At 61.2% G+C, this 14,503-nt stretch overlaps 1 pseudogene; it reads left to right on the plus strand.

Annotated features, from left to right (window-relative positions):
* Positions 1 to 3,700: 3,700 nt before the first annotated feature.
* On the plus strand, positions 3,701 to 14,017 carry LOC130600639 (histone deacetylase 5-like; annotated as a pseudogene).
* The last annotated feature ends 486 nt before the right edge of the window (positions 14,018 to 14,503 follow it).

Below are 14,503 nucleotides of genomic sequence, written 5' to 3' on the forward strand. Positions count from 1 at the left end.
CACGGACCCACCATGGGGCCGAGCGCACCCCACGGGCAGCCCAAAGCCCCCCCCCCGCCATCAGCCCCCCCCGTCCCGGTCCCGTTCCCGTTACCATGGCAGCGGCGCGGAAGGCGGAAGCGACCGGGGCCGGACGCGAACCCGCGGCCCTGGCGGGGGGCAGTGGCGAGAACGGCCCCAAGGAGCAGCGGCCCCTGCCGGCGGGAGGAGCGCGGCGGCGCCTCTTAAAGGGCCAGAGCCCCGCGTCCGGCACTGGCGTGAGTGTGAGTGTGACTGTGAGCGTGACTGTGTGTGAGTGTGACTGTGAGTGTGAGCGTGAGTGTGAGTGTGTGTGAGCGTGACTGTGAGTGTGAGTGTGACTGTGAGTGTGAGTGTGACTGTGAGTGTGAGCGTGAGTGTGAGTGTGTGTGAGCGTGACTGTGAGTGTGAGTGTGACTGTGAGTGTGAGTGTGACTGTGAGTGTGAGCGTGACTGTGTGTGAGTGTGACTGTGAGTGTGAGCGTGAGTGCGAGTGTGTGTGAGCGTGACTGTGTGTGAGTGTGACTGTGAGTGTGAGCGTGACTGTGTGTGAGTGTGACTGTGAGTGTGAGCGTGAGTGTGAGTGTGTGTGAGCGTGACTGTGAGTGTGAGTGTGACTGTGAGTGTGTGAGTGTGAGTGTGAGTGTGAGCGTGACTGTGAGTGTGAGTGTGAGTGTGAGCATGACTGTGACTGTGAGTGTGAGTGTATGAACGAGTGTGAGCATGACTGTGAGTGTGACTGTGAGTGTGAGTGTGAGTGTGAGTGTGAGTGTGAGTGTGAGTGTGAGTGTGAGTGTGAGTGTGAGTGTGAGTGTGAGTGTGAGTGTGAGCATGACTGTGACTGTGAGTGTGAGTGTATGAACGAGTGTGAGCATGACTGTGAGTGTGAGTGTGAGTGTATGAACGAGTGTGAGCATGACTGATGAGTGTGAGTGTATGAACGAGTGTGAGCGTGACTGTGTGAGTGTGTGTATGAACGAGTGTGAGCGTGACTGTGAGTGTGAGTGTGAGTGTATGAACGAGTGTGAGCATGACTGTGAGTGTGAGTGTGTGAGTGTATGAACGAGTGTGAGCGTGACTGTGTGAGTGTGAGTGTATGAACGAGTGTGAGCATGACTGTGAGTGTGAGTGTATGAACGAGTGTGAGCATGACTGTGAGTGTGAGTGTGAGTGTATGAACGAGTGTGAGCATGACTGTGAGTGTGAGTGTGTGTAAGCGAGTGAGCGTGACTGTGAGTGTGAGTGTGAGTGTATGAACGAGTGTGAGCATGACTGTGAGTGTGAGTGTGTGAGTGTATGAACGAGTGTGAGCGTGACTGTGTGAGTGTGAGTGTATGAACGAGTGTGAGCATGACTGTGAGTGTGAGTGTTTGATCGAGTGTGAGCATGACTGTGAGTGTGAGTGTATGAACGAGTGTGAGCGTGACTGTGTGAGTGTGAGTGAACGAGTGTGAGCATGACTGTGTGAGTGTGTGTATGAAAGAGTGTGAGCATGACTGTGAGTGTGAGTGTGAGTGTGATGAACGAGTGTGAGCATGACTGTGAGTGTGAGTGTATGAACGAGTGTGAGCATGACTGTGAGTGTGAGTGTGTGAGTGTATGAACGAGTGTGAGCGTGACTGTGTGAGTGTGAGTGTATGAACGAGTGGGAGCGTGACTGTGTGAGTGTGAGTGTGTGAGTGTATGAACGAGTGTGAGCATGACTGTGAGTGTGAGTGTGTGAGTGTATGAACGAGTGTGAGCGTGAGTGTGAGTGTGAGTGTATGAACGAGTGTGAGCATGACTGTGAGTGTGTGTGAGTGTATGAACGAGTGTGAGCATGACTGTGAGTGTGAGTGTATGAACGAGTGTGAGCATGACTGTGAGTGTGAGTGTGTGAGTGTATGAACGAGTGTGAGCATGACTGTGAGTGTGAGTGTATGAACGAGTGTGAGCATGACTGTATGAACGAGTGTGAGCGTGAGTGTGAGTGTGTGTATGAACGAGTGTGAGCATGACTGTGAGTGTGAGTGTGTGTATGTAACGAGTGTGAGCATGACTGTGAGTGTGAGTGTGTGAGTGTATGAACGAGTGTGAGCATGACTGTGAGTGTGAGTGTGAGTGTATGAACGAGTGAGAGCGTGACTGTGTGTGTGTGTGAACGAGTGTGAGCGTGAGTGTGTGTGTATGAACGAGTGTGAGCATGACTGTGAGTGTGAGTGTGTGAGTGTATGAACGAGTGTGAGCATGACTGTGAGTGTGAGTGTGTGAGTGTATGAACGAGTGTGAGGATGACTGTGAGTGTGAGTGTGAGTGTATGAACGAGTGTGAGCGTGACTGTGTGAGTGTGTGTATGAACGAGTGTGAGCGTGAGTGTGTGAGTGTATGAACGAGTGTGAGCATGACTGTGAGTGTGTGAGTGTATGAACGAGTGTGAGCATGACTGTGAGTGTGAGTGTGAGTGTATGAACGAGTGTGAGCGTGAGTGCACACGCATGTGCAACTGCACACCAGTCGGGCACACGTTCACACACCCATGGTGCACACACACACGTGTGTGTAATGCCTAGGCGCACACTCGCATGTGCTCTCACATATGCACTAGTGCACAGCAGCACTTGGTGCACACTTGCACATGTGTCTGCACACAGCACAGTGCACACTTGTACACATGGACGTGCCATTGCACACAGTCCTTGAGACACACTCACATGCGTTCTCACGTGTGTACGGTACACACTCCCATGTGGCTAGTGCGCAGCAGCACACAGGACACACACACACGTGTCAGTGCACACTCACACACATGCTCTCATGTGTTTGCACACCAGCCCATTGCACACTCACACACACACATGTCAGTGCACACTCACACACATGCTCTCATGTGTTTGCACACCCAGCCCACTCTCACACACACTCACACACACACGTGTGCACACAACGCACACTCTCACACACATGCTCTCATGTGTTTGCACACCAGCCCATTTCACACTCTCACACACACGTTTGAGTGCACACACTCATGCTCTCATGTGTTTGCTCACCAGCCCATTGCACACACACACACACACGTGTCAGTGCACACACACATGCTCTCATGTTTGCACACCAGCCCATTGCACACTCACACACACACCTCTCAGTGCACACTCGCACACATGCTCTCATGTTTGCACACCAGCCCATTGCACACTCACACACACGTGTCAGTGCACACACACATGCTCTCATGTTTGCACACCAGCCCATTGCACAATCACACACACACGTGTCAGTGCACACTCGCACACATGCTCTCATGTTTGCACACCAGACCATTGCACACACTCACACACACGTGTCACACACACACATGCTCTCATGTTTGCACACCAGCCCATTGCACAATCACACACACACGTGTCAGTGCACACTCGCACACATGCTCTCATGTTTGCACACCAGACCATTGCACACTTACACACACACCATTGTACTACACACTCACACACACTCCAATGGTGTCCCACTCACACCTTGTCACGTGCCCTTGCACACTCGGTCACGTGCGGTTGCACGCCCGGGGCTGTGTTTTCGGGGGGGGGGGGGGGGGGGGGGGGGGGGCAGTGTCTATTTTTAGAGCGCGGGCCCCGTCACGTGACGGCGAGTGACGTCACCGAATGTTGTTGTCGGGGCGGGCGGGGCCGCGCGGCAAAGATGGAGGAGGGGCGGTGGCGCGCGCGCGGGGCGGGCAGCGGCCAGGTACGGGGGGGGGGGGCTATGGGGGGGGCCGCACCATAGGGCGGCCATGGGGGGGGGGTCTGGGCTATCCCTGCGGGCACCCCTCCGAACCCGCACCCTCTTCCAGGGGGCCGCATCCTGCCCGTCCTCGGCGCCGGGACCCCATTGCTTGGCTTTGGGGGGGGGTCCGGGCTCGGGGGGGCCGCGGTGCTGACGCCGGGTCCCGCAGGGCTCCCGTTCCCCGCGGGCGCAGTCCTGGCGCTGACGGCACCACCGGAGCGCGGCCCCCCCGGCACCATGGAGCCCCCGAGTGATGCAGGTGAGAGCCACGGGGGGACAAAGCGGTGCAGCCCCGTCCGTCCCCGTCCACATCCTCGTTGGCTGGAGCCCCGTCCATCCCGTCCATGCCCGTGCAGCCCCGTCCCGTTGTATGTGTGGGGGTCGTGGTCCCGGTCCCCCCCCGCGCTGTCTGATGTCGGACCCGTCGCCTTGCGCCGTTGGTGCCGCTGTGGTGCGAGACGGGCGCTGGGCAGTGCCGGAGCCCCCATCCCGTGGGTCCCGGAGCTCCGCAGGCATCCGGGGGGAGGCTGAGGCAGGGGCCGGTCACAGCATCCTGAATCGTGTTGGATGTGGGGGTGTCGGGACACGGGGTGACCCCCCCCCGGTGGCCCCCGCCACGTGGACCGGCTGCCCCCAGCTCCGTCGCGAAGCCACCCTGTCATTATCCCAATGGGAATGCCGGTGGCATCCGGACACGTGGGACCCTGCGCATTGTGGTGCACGGGGCAGCTGGAGCCAGGGGCTCACTGGTGGATGGGATGGGATGGGGATGTGGGGGTGTCCCCAGACCCCCCCCCCCCCCCCCAATTATCCACCCCTGCTTTTGCTGGACCATTGCCCGGCACGGAGCTGGCGCGTGGTGCGATGGGGACACAGCGGTCCTCCCGCTCCATCCCCGGGCAGGTCCAGGTGCTCCCGTGGGATGGGGCCCTTGGCTGCAGTCAGGCCCGCAGCAGCACCAGGAATAGCCGGGCTGACGTCAACCCCCAGCGCCGGGGGGGCCCAGGCCAGAAATATCCCAGTTATTAAAAGCCTTGGCTTGGGATGAGCGTCCCGGTAAATAAACGTGGCTCCTGCCCATGGGGGGGTCCCCACCTCACCCCATCATCACCCCCCCCGCTGTGGGTCACTGATGTCAGTGCTGAGTCCATGTTTGTGCCCCCCTCCATGCTGAGACCCCCCCATCTTTAGTGGGGGTCGCATTGGGAAGTGGGGGGGGGGGCATTGCCTATCCCAGGGCTCATTCCCAGCAGCGCTGATTGGGGTTGGCGTCCCCAGCAATGAGGGGCTGGGGGGGGTTTGGGGCTGTGTGTTAGGTGGGGGTCATGGTGCTCCCCATCCCATGGGACACATCCTGGTCCCCCCCCCGAGTCCTGTTTATAACTGGCTGTTCCCAGGCACTGGAGCGACGAGCCTGGCTTGGGGGGGGGGGGCAGCATTGCTCTGCCCAGGATGGACCCCTCCTCACTGGGGGGATGCTCGGTGGCTCCTGGCTGCCCTATGGAAGGGGGTGGCTGGTTTGGGGGGGTTGAGGCTGGTTTGGGGCCCCCCATAATGTCTGTCTATGGGGCCACGGGGCTGTTTCTCTGCAGAGGGGGGGTCTGGCCATGAGCCTTCCCTGGAGCTCCTGTCCCACCCCCAGCTCCTGCCGGGCCCAGGTGAGTGAGGGGGGTTCCTGTCCCCCCTCTCTGCCCCCCAAACCCAGCCTGCCCCCCACTGTTGGTGTATGGGAGTGTGCAGGGAGGTGGGTGCCCCATGGCAGGGTCCCAGGGGTGGGCAGGAGGGGGAACAAGGAGGGTCCCAGCTCTCCCTCTCTGTGTCCCCATGACCCACAGGACCCCCAACCCTAGGGCTGGGATAGATTGGGAGGTGCTGGTTGGTCTGTGGGTGCTGGTTGGTCTGTGGGTGCTGGTTGGTCTGTGGGTGCTGGTTGGTCCATGGGTTCTAATTGGTCTATGGGTGCTGGTTGGTCAATGGGTGCTTGGTGGTCTATGGGGTCATGGTGGACTAGGGGGGCTGGTTGGTCTGTGGGGTTCTGGCCAAAGCCAGGTCCTGTAACCTGCCCCCCCCCTTTGTGATGGGCCCCCCCTTCCCCCTCAGTGTTGTGGGGGGCTCAATCTCCCCCCCATTGGTGCATGTTGTAAATGGGGCTCAGCTCAGGGTGACCCCTGGTTGGGGCTGCGGGGCTCACCCAGAGCATTGGGCTCCGATAGGAGGGGGCTGATCCCTGACACCCAACCTCCCCCCATTGCCCCCCCCCCCAATGGCCCCTGAGCCCCCTCAGACCCCGCTGGGTGCGGCAGGGCCGGAGGCGCCGGGGCCGGTGCTGGCGGCGGCGGCGCGGGAGCGGCAGCTGCAGCGGGAGCTGGAGGCCCTGAGGCAGCAGCAGCAGCTCCAGAAGCAGCTCCTGTTCGCCGAGTTCCAGAAGCAGCACGAGCACCTCACGCGCCAGCACGAGGCGCAGCTCCAGAACCACCTCAAGGTGCGCGCGGCGGGATGGAGACGTGGGGCATGGACTGTCCGGGGTGAGGGAGCCGTTGGGGTGGAGAGTTGGGGTTTTGACTGTCTGGGGTGATGGAGGTGTTGGCATGATGGAGGTGTGGGGTATTGCTTGTCTGTGGTGATGGAGCCGTTGGGGTGGTGGAGATGTGGGACATCATGAGTCTGTGGTGATGGAGTCATCACGGTGATGGAGACGTGGGGTGTCGTGTCTGGGTTGATGGAGCCATTGGGGGAGATGGAGGAGGTGATGGAGTTGTGGGCTATTGACTCTCGGGGTGCTGGTGGGATTGGGGGTGATGGGGCTGGAGCTGGAGGGCATCACCTGTCTGGGGGAGTGGAGCATCTGGGGCGAGATTGGGCGTGATGGAGCCGTTGGAGTGATGGAGACTGATGGAGCTGGAGAGCATCACCTGGCCACGGTGGTGGAGCCATTGGAGGGAGATTGGGGGTGATGGGGATATGGGACGTCACCGATCTGGGGTGGTGGAGCTGTTGGGGAGGTTAGGAGGGTGATGGAAATGTGGGGCACTGAGCGGGGTGGTGGAGCCATTGGATGGAGATTGGTGGTGCTGGAGCCATGGGGCGGGATTGGTGGTGCTGGAGCCATGGGGCGGGATTGGTGGTGCTGGAGCCATGGGGTGGGATTGGTGGTGCTGGAGCCATGGGGCGGGATTGGTGGTGCTGGAGCCATGGGGCGGGATTGGTGGTGCTGGAGCCATGGGGCTGCCCCGGTGGCTCCAGCGCGGTGCTGAGGTCCCGCTGCGGGGCAGCAGCAGCAGCAGGAGGCTCTGGCCGCGCGCCGGCAGCAGGAGCTGGAGCAGCAGCGGCAGCGGGAGCGGCAGGAGCTGGAGCAGCAGCGCCTGGAGCAGCTGCGCAAGGACCGCGGCCGGGACAGTGAGCGGGGGTTGCCCAAAGGGTCCCACTGGGTCCTATGGGAGGATCCTGGGGGTTTCCAGGGGGCTGGGAGCAGAGGTGGTGGCTGCTGGCAGTGGGGGTTGGGGGCTGTTACGGAGGGCTGGGGGGGCTTGGGGTGCAGTGGGGCTAGGGGGGTCTGTGCTGTGTCCCCCAACCCCAGTGTGCCCCCCCAGGCGCCATCGCCAGCACGGAGGTGAAGCTGAAGCTCCAGGAGTTCCTGCTCAGCAAAACGAAGGAGCCGGGCACGGCCCCCCAACCATTCCCTTCCCCAGTACCCCACTTGTTGGTGGGTGCCCCCCTGCACCTCCCCAGGCCCCTCTTGGGGGGGGGTGCCGTGCTCCCCATGGGAGCAGGTATCACGTGATGCGTGGGTGGTGCAGACCAATGGGCTCTGTATCCCCCATCGCCCCAGGGCCCATCACACGTCGTTGGACCAGAGCTCCCCCCCCCAGACGGGCAGCCCCGGGACCCCCCCATCCTATCGCCCCCCCCTGCTCGGGACGTACGATTCCCGGGATGATTTCCCGCTCCGCAAGACCGGTGGGTGCTGGGACAGGGGTGGATGGGGGGATGCAGGGACACGGGGATGCAGGGATAGGGGGATGCAGGGATAGGGGGATGCAGGGATACGGGGATGCAGGGATACGGGGATGCAGGGATACGGGGATGCAGGGATACGGGGATGCAGGGGTACGGGGATGCAGGGATACGGGGATGCAGGGATACGGGGATGCAGGGATACGGGGATGCAGGGATACAGGGATGCAGGGATAGGGGGATGCAGGGATAGGGGGATGCAGGGATACGGGGATGCAGGGATACGGGGATGCAGGGATAGGGGGATGCAGGGATACAGGGATGCAGGGATGCAGGGATAGGGGGATGCAGGGATGCAGGGATAGGGGGATGCAGGGATACAGGGATGCAGGGATACAGGCCCCCCCCTGGCTGATGTGTGCCCCCCCAGCGTCGGAGCCCAACCTGAAGGTTCGCTCCCGGCTGAAGCAGAAGGTGGCCGAGCGCCGGAGCAGCCCCTTGCTGCGCAGGAAGGACGGAGCCGTGCTCAGCGCCTGCAGGAAGAGAACCGTGGAGATCACGGGTGAGCAGGAACGGGAGAATGGGAGCCGTGAGGGTGATGAGAGAAATGGGAGCCTTGGGAGCAAAGGGAGCTATGGGGGTGATGGGTGTGATGGGAGCCCATGGAAGCCGTGGGAGTGCTGGGAGCTGTTGGAGTGATGAGAGCCATTGGAGCCTTGGGAATGGTGAGAGTCATGGAAGTGATGGGAGCCGTGGGAATGATGGGATCATGGGTGCCAGTGTCCCCCTCCTGCTCCCAGCTCCTGCGGCACGTGTGCACGTGTGTGCTTGTGCACATTCATGCTTGCTCAGCACATCTGCCTGCCTGTGGTTGTGTGTGCCTGCACATACTTGTGCACACGTATGTAACGTGCGCGGGTGTGCTGTGTGTGCTCTCCTGTAACGTGTGTAACACACGCGTTCCCCCCGCAGTGTGCTCCGTGAGCAGCAGCAGCAGCGCCCCCGGCTCCGGGCCCAGCTCCCCCAACAGCTCCCCCAGTGCCGAGAACGGGCTCACGGGCTCCGTGCCCAACATCCCCGCGCAGGTACGGCCACACACGTGTGTGCACGTGTGCGTCATGTGAGCGACACATACATGTATGCATCATGTGAGCAACATGTACATGTGTGCGTCATGCGAGCAACGCGTACATGTGTGTGTCATGTGTGCGATGTGTACACGTGTGTGTCGTGTGTAAATGTGTGCGTCATGTGAGCGACATGTATGCCTGTGCATCGTGAGCTGCACACACACGTGTGCATCATGTGAGTGACGTACGTGCATCATGTGAGTGACCTACATGCATCATGTGAGCGACATGTACACGTGTGTCATGCGAGCGAGGGTGTGCATGTATGTCATGTGAGCAACATGTACACGTGTGCATCATGTGAGCGACACATGCACGTGTGTCCTGTGAGCGACATGTACATGTGTGTTATCTGAGCGACATACATGCATCATGTGAGCGATGTGCTCATATGTCGTGAGCGAGGGTGTGCCTATGTGTGTCATGTGAGCAATATGTATATGTGCACATCATGTGAGCAACACGTGTACATGTGTGTGTCATGTGAGTGAGGGTGTGCACGTGTTGTGAGCAACATGTACACATATGTGCCATGTGAGCAACGTGTATGTGTGTGCATCATGTGAGCGACATGTACAAGTGTGTGTCATGTGAGTGAGCATGTGCACGCGTGTGCTGTTAGCATGCTCAGGGTGTCCACGTGTTCAGATGCATCCAGCCATTGGTATGTGTTGTGCATGCATGCATCATGTTCCATGTATGCATTTGGTGCTTTCACACATGTATTTGGGTGTGTGCATGTCAGTGGTGTGTCAGTAACGTGTTAATGACGTGTTGCTGACCTGTCACTGGCATGTCAATAGCATACTGCTGGCGTGTCCATGGTGTGTCAATTGCATGTCCGTGGTGTGTCAGTGGCTTGTCGATGGCATGTGTCCATGGCATGTTGATGGCGTGTCAATGGCATGTTGATGGCGTGTCAATGGCGTGTCGATGCCATGTCAGGGGCATGTTAACGGCGTGTTAATGGCATGTTGATGGCATGTCAATGGCGTGTTGATGGTGTGTCAAGGGCATGTCAGTGGCATGTTGATGGTGTGTCAATGGCGTGTCCCTGGCGTGTCCCCGCAGCAGCTCCTGCCGCAGCCCCGGCCGCTGCCCCTCGATGCCGTGCCCCAGCTCAGCCTCTACACGTCCCCGTCGCTGCCCAACATCTCCCTGGGGCTGCCGGGGCCCGGCCCCCCTCTCCCTGTGAGCAGCACCCGGGGTCGGGGGGGGACATAGCATCAATAGGGGACCCTATGGGGGGGTGACAGGGACCTGATTGGGTTGCTATGGGGACCCATAGGGGGCATGGAACATCGTGGGGGGTAGGGACCCCATTGGGTGGGAGCTGGGACCCCATAGGGTTGGTATGGGGAGCCCCTCGGTGGGGGCATGGAGACCTGGGATCCATGGGGTTGCTATGGGGACTCAGGGGGACCTGGGACACTATGGGGGGGGGGGGGGGGGGGGGGTTCTGGTGTAGGAATTCCATAGGGTTGCTGTGGGAACCGGTAGTGGGGCTGAGGGACCTGGGATCCCATAGGGTGGGATGGGGACCCACGGCAGAGGCACAGGGACTTGGGGGGGGGGGTGCGGACCCCCAGTGTGGGTGGCGCAGGGCCCGGGGGGCTCAGGGGGTCAATGCGGGGACCCCATGGGGGGGGGGGGGGGGGGGGCACTGACTCTGCCCCGCAGGTGGAGCCCGAGCGCGCCCCCCCCGCGCTGCGCCCCGCGCTGCCCGCGCAGCTCCTGAGCGCCCCCTCGCTGCTGGGCGGGGGAGCGGCCCTGGACGGGGACCCCGCGGCCGGCCCCGGGTCGCTGCTGCAGCGGGTGCTGCTGCTGGAACAGGCGCGGCAGCAGAGCGGGCTCCTGGCGGGTGAGTGGGGCACGGACCGGGACCCCCGCGCCGCCCCCCGGCCCTCACCGCCCCCTCTCCCGCAGTCCCGATCCACGCCCGCCCCGCGCTGGGGCCCCGGGGACCGCGCGGGCTCCGTGCGGGCGGTGCCGAAGCTGCCGCGGCACCGGCCCCTCAGCCGCACGCAGTCGTCCCCGCTGCCCCAGAGCCCGCAGGCGCTGCCCCACGGCGCCCTCCAGCACCACTTCCTCGACAAGCAGCAGGTCCCGCTCGGCAAGGTGGGGCTGCGGGGCGCTGTGTGGTGCTATGGGTGCTTATGGGGTGCTACGGAGCGCTGTGGGGCGTTTATGGGACGCTATGGGGTACTTATAGGGTGCTATGGAACACTGTGGGGTGCTATGGAGCGCTATGAGGCGTTTATGGAGCACTGTGGGTTGCTATGGGGTGCTGTGGGTTGCTATGGGGTGCTGTGGGTTGCTATGGGGTGCTATGGAGTGCTGTGGGTTGCTATGGGGTGCTGTGGGTTGCTATGGGGTGCTGTGGAGTGCTGTGGGTTGCTATGGGGTGCTGTGGGTTGCTATGGGGTGCTATGGAGTGCTGTGGGTTGCTATGGGGTGCTGTGGGGTGCTGTGGAGTGCTGTGGGTTGCTATGGGGTGCTGTGGGTTGCTATGGGGTGCTATGGAGTGCTGTGGGTTGCTGTGGGGTGCTGTGGGTTGCGATGGGGTGCTATGGGGTGCTGTGGGGTACTATGGGTGCTATACGGCACCATGGGTCACTGTGCCCCCCCACAGCTGCTGCCCAAGGCTGGGGAGCTCCTGCGGCCCCCCCCCACGCACCGCGAGGAGACAGAGGAGGAGCTGACGGAGCAGCAGTCGCCCCCCCCGCAGGACCAGGAGCCCTCCCCGCTGCCCTCGGACCCCCCGGGACCCTGAGGAGCCGGGAGGCAGCGGGGACGAGCCCGATGGCCCCGAGCTGGGGGGCCCCTTCCAGCAGGTGAGAGCCGGGGGGCCCAGTGCTGATGGGGGTTATGATGGGGATCCCAGTGCTGATGGGGGGGTTATGATGGGGATCCCAGTGCTGATGGGGGGTTATGATGGGGATCCCAGTGCTGATGGGGGTTATGATGGGGATCCCAGAGCTGATGGGGGGTTATGATGGGGATCCCAGTGCTGATGGGGGGTTATGATGGGGATCCCAGTGCTGATGGAGGGGGGGTCTCATGGAGGTCTCGGTGCTGATGGAGGGGTTATGATGGGGATCCCAGTGCTGATGGGGGGGTTATGATGGGGATCCCAGTGCTGATGGGGGGGTTATGATGGGGATCCCAGTGCTGATGGGGGGTTATGATGGGGATCCCAGTGCTGATGGGGGGTTATGATGGGGATCCCAGTGCTGATGGGGGGGTTATGATGGGGATCCCAGTGCTGATGGGGGGGGGGTTATGATGGGGATCCCAGTGCTGATGGAGGGGTTGATGATGGGGATCCCAGTGCTGATGGGGGTTATGATGGGGATCCCAGTGCTGATGGGGGGGTTATGATGGGGATCCCAGTGCTGATGGGGGGTTATGATGGGGATCCCAGTGCTGATGGGGGGTTATGATGGGGAGTGCTGATGGGGGGTTATGATGGGGATCCCAGTGCTGATGGGGGGTTATGATGGGGATCCCAGTGCTGATGGGGGGGTAAGAATGGGGAACCCATTGATGAGGGGGGGTTATGATGGGGATCCCAGTGCTGATGGGGGGTTATGATGGGGATCCCAGTGCTGATGGGGGGGTTATGATGGGGATCCCAGTGCTGATGGGGGGTTATGGTGGGGATCCCAGTGCTGATGGGGGGGTTATGATGGGGATCCCAGTGCTGATGGGGGGGTTATGATGGGGATCCCAGTGCTGATGGGGGGGTTATGATGGGGATCCCAGTGCTGATGGGGGGTTATGATGGGGATCCCAGTGCTGATGGGGGGTTATGATGGGGATCCCAGTGCTGATGGGGGGTTATGATGGGGATCCCAGTGCTGATGGGGGTCTCATGGGGATCCCAGTGCTGATGGAGGGGGGTTCATGGATGGGGATCCCAGTGCTGATGGGGGGGTTATGATGGGGATCCCAGTGCTGATGGGGGGTTATGATGGGGATCCCAGTGCTGATGGGGGTTATGATGGGGATCCCAGTGCTGATGATGGGGCCGGTGCCGCTGTTCCCAGGCCCCCCCGGCACTGCTGGCGCTGCCACACCCGGCGCTCGCCCGTACGCACTCGTCCCCCCCCAGCACCCAGCCCCTCCAGCCCGATGGGGGCCCCCAGCTCCGCTTCAGCACAGGTACAGGGGGGCCCAGCCCTTGGGGTGCCCATTGCCAGGGACCCCCTGTCCCATAGGAGCCATAGGGGTCCATAGGATCCTTCTGTCCCCTGGTGCTCCCATCTGTTGGGGTGCCTTGGGCTCCCCCTATCCCATGGGATCCCCATGTCCCATGAGGTGCCCCATCCCTCAGGGTGTCCTGGAGTGCCCATGTCCCACTGGGTCCTCCTCTCCCACAGGTTTCCCCATCCTTTGGGGTACCTGGGGTTCCCCGTGTCCCATTGAGTCCCTATGCATGGATTCCCTGTGTCCTGTGGGATCCCTGTATCATATGGGGTTTTCCATCCCTTGGGGTGCCCAGGATTCCGTGTGTGCCATTGGATCCCTATGTCCATTGGATCTCTGTGTTATACGCGTACATTACGGTATTACATGGTTATATGGGTATTATTGCGGTATTTGGGGTCCCTCATGTCCCATTGAATCCCCATATCGCATTGGATCCCTGTGTTCTATGGGGTTCCCCACCCCTTGGGGTGCCCGGGGTTCCCATTGGCTCCCCATGTCCCATCTGATCCCTGTGTTTTATGGGGTTCTCCATCCCTTGTGGTGCCCGGGGTTCCCCATATCCCATTGGATCCTGCTGTCCCATTGGATCCCGGTGCCCCGCAGGGCTGGTGTACGACACCTTCATGCTGAAGCACCAGTGCACGTGCGGGAACACCAACATCCACCCCGAGCACGCCGGCCGCATCCAGAGCATCTGGTCCCGGCTGCAGGAGACGGGGCTGCTGGGCAAGTGCGAGGTGAGGACGGCGCGGGGGGGCCCTCCCTTATCATCCCCTTTACGTGGGCGGGGGTCACCCCGTTCCCTGCATCCCTCCCAGCGCATCCGGGGCAGGAAGGCGACGCTGGAGGAGATCCAGACGGTGCACTCGGAGCACCACGCGCTGCTCTATGGCACCAGCCCCTCAACCGCCAGAAGCTCGACAGCAAGAAGCTGCTGGGTAGGAGCTGGGGGTCCCCATTTTGGGGGGGGTGTGCATCATCCATGTGTGTGCATCATCCCTGCGTGCGTGTGTGCATCATCCCTGCGTGCGTGTGTGCATCATCCCTGCGTGCGTGTGTGCATCATCCATGTGTGCGTGTGTGCATCATCCATGTGTGCGTGTGTGCATCATCTGTGTGTGTGTGCATCATCCATGTGTGCGTGTGTGCATCATCTGTGCGTGTGTGCATCATCCCTGCGTGCGTGTGTGCATCATCCATGTGTGCGTGTGTGCATCATCCATGTGTGCGTGTGTGCATCATCTGTGCGTGTGTGCATCATCCCTGTGTGCCTGTGTGCATTATCCCTGCGTGCGTGTGTGCATCATCCATGTGTGCGTGTGTGCATCATCCCCGTATGCGTGTGTGCATCATCCCTGCGTGCGTGTGTGCATCATCCGTGCGTGCATGTGTGCATCGTCCGTGCGTGCGTGTGTGCATCATCT

This window comes from Pezoporus wallicus, unplaced genomic scaffold (assembly GCF_028554395.1).
Source record: "Pezoporus wallicus isolate ANWC-B61680 ecotype Strahan unplaced genomic scaffold, APGP_CSIRO_Pwel_v1 contig_9524, whole genome shotgun sequence".
Taxonomy (NCBI): Eukaryota; Metazoa; Chordata; class Aves; order Psittaciformes; family Psittacidae; genus Pezoporus; species Pezoporus wallicus.